Source organism: Austrofundulus limnaeus, unplaced genomic scaffold (genome assembly GCF_001266775.1).
Source record: "Austrofundulus limnaeus strain Quisiro unplaced genomic scaffold, Austrofundulus_limnaeus-1.0 Scaffold31, whole genome shotgun sequence".
NCBI lineage: Eukaryota > Metazoa > Chordata > Actinopteri > Cyprinodontiformes > Rivulidae > Austrofundulus > Austrofundulus limnaeus.
Window position 1 is genome coordinate 2,633,357 of NW_013952433.1, and position 7,512 is coordinate 2,640,868.

Consider the following 7,512-nt stretch of genomic DNA (forward strand, 5'->3'; position numbering starts at 1 on the left):
CAGCTTACAAAATCCTCTGAGAAGGAAACAAGGCACGAGGAACACAGAGACACCTCACTGGCTGAGGGATGCAGCACAATGAACGGACAAAAACGAATGACAAGACTCCGAATATAAAGCAAAGGAATTGAGACAATCGGAAACACCTGGGGAGACACAAGAGGGATCAGGTGTGCGTGGGCGGGGCTGGAGGCAAAACAGCAGGGAAAGGAAAACACRGGGKAACAGAAAACACTAGAAAACTAAAGCAAAAACAGATCATGACACACCAAACTTGAACCAAAAAGATATTTTGAGCACATTTCTTGTTAAACGCAACCAACATGTGATTCTCAAAGTAGACGGTTTTTGGGTGGAAGTAGCGCAGGACTGAAAATAGCAGGACTGCTTCTCGTGAATCGCTCTAATGTGCTCTTGTGAAATTCACACCTCTTAATTCTTGTGTTGCTAAAGACGTGTGGTGTTGAGTGGGTGATTTCTTTGACCTTCAAATAGTTTGCTGGATGCCGGAGCTGCCGCCTCTTTGTGACAGTTTCATAACGGCTGTTAAAAGAGGCCCGTTGATGGAGACGGAGATGATTTGAACTGGTCACTTCGTCCCACCATTCCCAGGAAAATGTTATATAATCCTCCTGGGACTGTTGCAACACTTGGTGTTCTTTTCTTTCTTGCAGGCTTTTTTTTCTGTTTGCTCTTTTGTTGTAATTTACAGAACCGAGTGTGTGGGTTCTGCATGACCGTTCCTTCACCGTCCTCCATTAGGTGATTGAGAATCGTGTGTTTTTACATATAAAGGACAGAATATAAAGTTTTGAGTTAGATTTTCTGATGGGCTCATCAAAGACTGAACCAAACATGCAAGTACCTTTTTTTTTGTTTTTGACACTAGACCTCTTTATTATTCTCCTCTGCCATTAAAGTACAACTTTCATCTCTGCCTTGTAGTATTAATATGATCAATAATATCAATCCAGACTCAACATTTTGACCCAATTACACCATAAAATGACTTTTTATTTTATGTCTTTCATAATTATGAATAAAAATCTTAATTTCCCAAAGTACACACTCAGAGTTTTGTGAGAACCATGATGAGTGATGTAGATCCAAGTGGTGACCTGAGGGCCACATCTGGCCTGCGTGCGAGCTCAGTCCGGTCAACCTATGAGTTTCTTCAAAATAAAACTAGATTTATAAAAGGGTCAAACAACTCCGTCTGCTTTCCGGTGGGTTCGTTCAAATATTTCAAATCCTAAATTTCATTTAAGCAATGCTGTGAAGTTTGTTTATTTCCTTTTATCTGAGGAGATACAGTATTTCTGACACCTTTTCAGTCCAACCTCAGGTGACAAGGCTCTCTGCGGTGACGATATCTCACCGCAATGCTAATAACGTGGTACGTTATCTTTTTTTTTTCCCACCACAGGTCAGTTCAGTTCTGTGGGAAGATCACTGAAAAAATGMTGAAACAAAATGAAGAAAGATTTGAATTGTTTCTTGCGTTGTTTTGGAACACAACTGCCAAATTCAATGCAATAAAATAATGTGCAGTGTACAAATGTTCAGACAAGAAAAACAGCTTTGAAGCCATAAAATTATATGACTGTCCTTTGCTTTAAATAGATGGAAATGTTTGTGTTTCTCTCACACTCTAGACCACAATGAGACACATCGATACAACAAAAACATTATATACACTAGGAATGCAAACACAATGCAAATCTTACTGCAGTTGTTCTTCAGCCAGAAATGACAACAACAGAGGACAGTGCAGGCATTATTACTTTCCATGAAACAACTTAGATGACGTTTGTCAGAAACATTAACAACGGGAACTGCTCCGGTGAGGAAAGTGGTGAAAGCCACTCAGAAGACCACTCATTGTGGATTTACTTTTTCTCTTGAGGTCCACAGGAGCAGCACAACCCACACCGCACGGCCCTTAAACTGTTTCCACATCAATTTATTGRTTTAATGATTAATAATTCAGTTACTTCAAGGCAAATAGAAAACATTGACCCACATCATCATCATAAACCTGATATGGATTGATAACTCAATGATTGTATAATAATGGACATAAAATCACATCAYATCGATCACAGATTGGGATTTTTCTGATGATCAGCTGCAGCTTTATAAGCCTCCTCCATGAGWTGATCCACGCTGATGCATCTAAACTTCAAGGAAGTATCGTAGCTCTTAGATTCTATGTTAAAGAATATATTTTGTACTTACCTTGTTCGTCCTTTGTCCAGGGTGGATTACTAGATCACCGAAGCCACGCCTCGTACTGAGAAATCCTCACACCAAGTTGGGTCAGAAAACAAAGAACCTCACCACGGGAACACTCACAGCCACTCTGCCTGAAGAACTGCCACCTGCCTTTGACAACCTCCTCCTTTGGAACTCTTCGTCTCTGGAAAATCTGTTAAGAATCACATAAACAAGAAAATATCTACAACAAATTACTCTCCTAAGAACTACAACTCACCTATGTTTCCCTCCTTTTCAGCTGATGTCCAAGACTGAACCTCAAAACTACACTTACCTTTTTTCATTGTTGTCTTGGTCTGGTTATTCAGCTCTGCTGTATTTGTTGAACATTGTCCCATCTTTGTCAGTGGTAGAAACCAGAAATACAGTTTCGTCAGGATCATCAGGTTTTTTTCTCCTGAGCTTTTACGTGAGTCTTCAAGCTAAATTTATCAAGTATAATTTACTTTTTTGTAACATAAACGTTACACTTCAGTTCCATAAYGCATGTCCATGTGCCCATAGTCCACTCAGAGCCACCTTTAACAGTTTGCTGTACAGTGTGGTGTGTAGCTGCTAAATGTTAAGCTCTTGTGTGTTTTTTGATTGGTTCTTATCGCATTAGGATGCTATCAAAACCATGTGAAGACTTTTTTTAGACTGTATCCAATATTTGAGTTTATTCTTGATTGCATATTCATGACTTATGGTGGTACTCTAATCAGGGCTTCACTCTATTGCAACATGATAAAGTTTGTGATTTACACTTCTAATATTTATTTACTGTTTGTGTCTTTTTAGATTTTAGTTGGTGATGAGATTTTATGTATACCACATGTCCTGGAAACAAACTTGAACTGAATTAAAGTGAGTTACTAAAACCAACTACCTGTTAACAACTGTTTTTATGACAGGTGATTAAAAGAAAAGTAAAAATGACAAAAATGTAACTTTGTCCTGATTTCATACGACCCTGGCAGAACTGTCTCACTGTATGTTTGCTTATCAGAGTCGCTGCAATGAGCTTCAAAGAACAGAACAAAGAAAGTGACCCGGTTCAAGTTCACACATCGGTCTGGAAAAAAAAAAGGTCTTCCTTTGAATGTTTGCTCTGCTTGAAATAAATTAAAAATCAAAGCATCCAACACCCCAGCCTGAACAAAAAAGACAATGGAAAAGCTTTCTTATTGAGCCAAATTGAGGGCAAATGTTAATTGGCAGGCAAAATAAATCAAACACAAACCAAAGTGTTTATGGGAGACTGTATAAAAACACAGACAAGATTATCTGATTTGAAAACACAGACACAAATCTTCCAGCTATTTGTTCATGACTCCAAATAACTGAGATGTTTTCAGACAGTTTCACTCCAAGCAGACTCCACCTTTTCCTCCAGTATCTGCTCTCCTACATCACTTTCTTTGTAAATGATCCAAAACTTTCCATAAAAGCAGTTTTAAAAACACACCAGATATCGTTTCTCTGTTTTTACAGAGGAAATACGCCCAGAACATTATTCCACCCCCCACCCCCACCCCCCGTTTATCTATATAAACTTTTTAGTTTAAGGTCAGACTTTTCAGGAGGCACGAGGAGCCCCAGCTGCCATGAAGCACCAACGATGAAGTTATATAAAAGTCAAAGCAGTTTTTTGTCACCAGGTTATTACTTTCACTGAGCTCAACAAGATTTAAAAAAAAAAATTGATTTAATCCAGAACACGGCTCCACAATATCATGAATCAATCAGTCACCCATCTATTTTGTTTTATTCCTTTTCTCTTGTTAACATACTGTTTGACTTCTGTGTGTATTTCCTCCAAAGACACAGTTCATAATGATCATCCTAGTCTGGACTCTGGAATTATGGAGACCAGACAGCTGAAGAATAATGCTCCTCATATTTAGCATACTTTTGTTTCACTGTTTCAAAAAAGAAAGAGAAAAAAGGAGCCTTATGTGGTTTGGCAACACAATTACTTCATGTTAATGATATTTTCAGCAATAATTCAAAAACACATTTTGTTACAAAAAAAAAAAAGCAAAAAGAGATGTGAAAATATTGGAATGAACCCAGATGGTACAGATGTTCAAGGGTAGACTAAATGTTTAGCAGAATCTTAATTTGTTTGTTTGTTTGTTTAACTGCGTGAAATAGCTTGTCAGATTTTAAATGTTTCATAGCTTATGCATATATATATATATTTTTTATAGGTCCTGGAAGCAGCCATGATTTAAATGAACTGTTCCTGTCATGAAAKGCCTTGCTTCTCTTACTTTAGTTTCATGGCTGCATTATTTGCTTATAAAAGCAGCTGGGGTTCATAAAAGTTTTAATTGTTCCAAAACGAATTTACAACTAAAAAGAATCTGTTGATCTGAGAAGTGCGGAGCAAAAGAACAGAGTCGTCTTTATCTGAAGGGCTTGTGGGTAAAACATCAAACAGTGAGAAAGCGATGTGTCCCATCCATGACCTCACTTTTAAAATATCTAAAGGACTGTGTCTGCGCACACGCACATACACACACACGCACGCACACACACACACATCTCTGTCTGTGTCCTCGGTTTAAACCAACAAACTCAGCTAACTTCCTCTAATTCAGAGCCCCACAGAAATACAGACGAGCAGGGATCAAAGCCTCGCTGTTGGCCCGTCTTATTTACGTAAAACGTGTAACTGCTCTGCATCTTTCCATCTGCACGCCCTCATTTGTTTATGTTTAGGAAATGGTCATAATTGCTGTTTCTGCTGATGAAAGTTTACATGTCCACTGTCAGTGTTTGYTGTCTACAGTTGCGCTGTGGAGTAAACAGATAACCTGAAAGCTGCAGGACATGGTGATGTTGCCACGATGAGGTGGGGGTCGTTGTGATCGAGTCCTGCAGCAAGGGTGGAGAGGCCGAGCGTCATGTTTACTCACTCTGCTAAAAACACGTTTGGATTAGAAATCATCAGCCGTTCTACGAGAAACATATTAAAATAGTGGATGCTGGTTATGTTTTGTCTTACTAGCTTTTAGCTAGGCTACTATTCTTCTACTTAAAACAACATTCAGCTTCTTTAAGCTAGTTTTTTTTATGTTTTAGAGCTTTTGGCTCCATTCTGATCTTCTTTTCACTTCCATTGTATTATTTTATTTTTAGCTTTTCCATTCTGATACTTTGAGCTCTATTCTACTCTTTTTTGCAAGCATTTTATTATTTTTTTGCTTTTAGCTCCCTTCCTCTTTTTTTCTAGCATGTTGCAATATTTAGCTTTAGCTCCATTGTGCTATTTATAGCATTGAGCCTTTTTTACTACTTTTGGCTTCAAGCTCTGTTTTGCTACTTTTGTTTTTCAGCTACCATTTGGCCACTTTTAGTTTTAAGATAGTTTTGATATGGCTTTTAGTAAATCTTTTTCATCTTTTAAATTTTTGCTAAACTTTTATTTTTGCCCTTTTGGATATTTCTACTATTTTGTGTTTTTTTAATGATTCTGCTACTTTTAAGCCTTTAGCTAGTTTTAGCTTTTAATATTTTTAGCTAGTCTTTAGCTATGTTTATCTTTTAGCTTTGTTCTGATAGTTTTATTGCTACTTTTAGTTTGAAGCTGGTAAGTCTTTTGCATCTTCTAGATTTTAACTAAGGTTTTGTTACGTTTAGCTTTTAGCTGGTACTTTAAGTTTTTAGCTATCCCTTTGATACTTTAGCCTTTTTCTTCCTTAGGCCTTTATGCAATGTTTTGCTATTTTAGCTTTTACAGCTAAAAGCTAAAAGTAGCATAAAAATACAAAAATACAGCCAGTATAAAGAAGCAGAAATAAAAGGAAACAGGTTTGACCCATGTTGATCTTTTTTGAGCTCATTTTTAAAACCTTCTCATGCAAAGTTTTGATGATCTCTGGTCACACATTTAAGAGTTATTAAGACATTAAGATTTGAATATTTTTTATGTGAACGGTATTTCTGTAAACTGATCCATGTAAAATCAAAAGAAGTTCTCAGCACAGAGCTCTTAATTTGCATTTACTTTTTTACTTGCAAATACGTCTTTTAAAGCCTTATTTTAAAAAGTTATTGTATCAACTGAAAAAATAGATCCAGATGTTTTTCTTTTATTTTGACACCTGATTTATGTCATTGTTGCTCTTTATGAGACGTAGACTAAACAGCTTCTCTCCCACAGATCCGTGTTTGACCAGGACAGGATTCTGTCCGATGCAAATGTGCAGCGAGATTAGTGGGTCTGCCTGTGTTAGACTGTGTTTTGGATGTGCAGGCTGGGAGCTGTCGCCTTCGTCTTTGGATGTGACATAATGAGTCACAGTCAAATCTGAGATTGGCATCAGTTTGGTAACACACAGGAAGGCTCTAAGCCTGATTAACTTGTTAAAATTTGCCACATTAAACATCATTTGGCTGAATGTTCCACAGGCATGCAGCAATGAGATCAGCGTGGCCACTTTTTTTCTTTTAATTTGAAAACACCCACAGCAGTGAGTCATTGCGACCACTAGATGCCTCTGTTTGTTACCACAGGAATGTTGCACCATTGTCACTTCAATGTGTGCTAAAATGCTTTTACTTTTCTATTCAGTTTCTGTTTACTGTGATGGTGGCGTGTTGCTCTGATCTGTCAGGAAGTAACCATATCAGTTTCTGTTTTCCCCTGTGAAACAAAGTCTAACTGCTAGGAAGTAAAATCAACATGTGAGAACAAGGAAGTCATGCAAGAGTTTAAGAGAGGAGCACCAGATCAAAGCTTTCTTTCTTTATTGTTAATTAGTTTTAGCTGAAACCTTCTCACATAAAAGGATGATAGGGACCAGAAAGGATAGAGGTGATTTAACTGGAACAGTGGTAGAGCTGGTGGGGTGTGGCTCAGAGATAACTGGTTCTGAATGGTTTTCAGTTTAGTTTTGTGCTGTTTGAAAATTCGGTTTCTTATGGAAGCCCATTTCCGACACTCTGATTAAAATAAATAAATAAAACTTGCATCTCATAATTATGACTTAGCTATCTCATAATTATGAGATAGTATCTCATAATTATGACTTAGCTATCTCATAATTATGAGATACTATCTCATAATCATGAGATCCTATTGTGTCTCATTATGAGATTATGAGATAGTTTCTCATAATTATGAGGTAACTAAGTCATAATTATGAGATAGCTAAGTCATAATTATGAGATAGCTAAGTCATAATTATGAGATAGCTAAGTCATAATTATGAGATAGCTAAGTCATAATTATGAGATAACTATCTC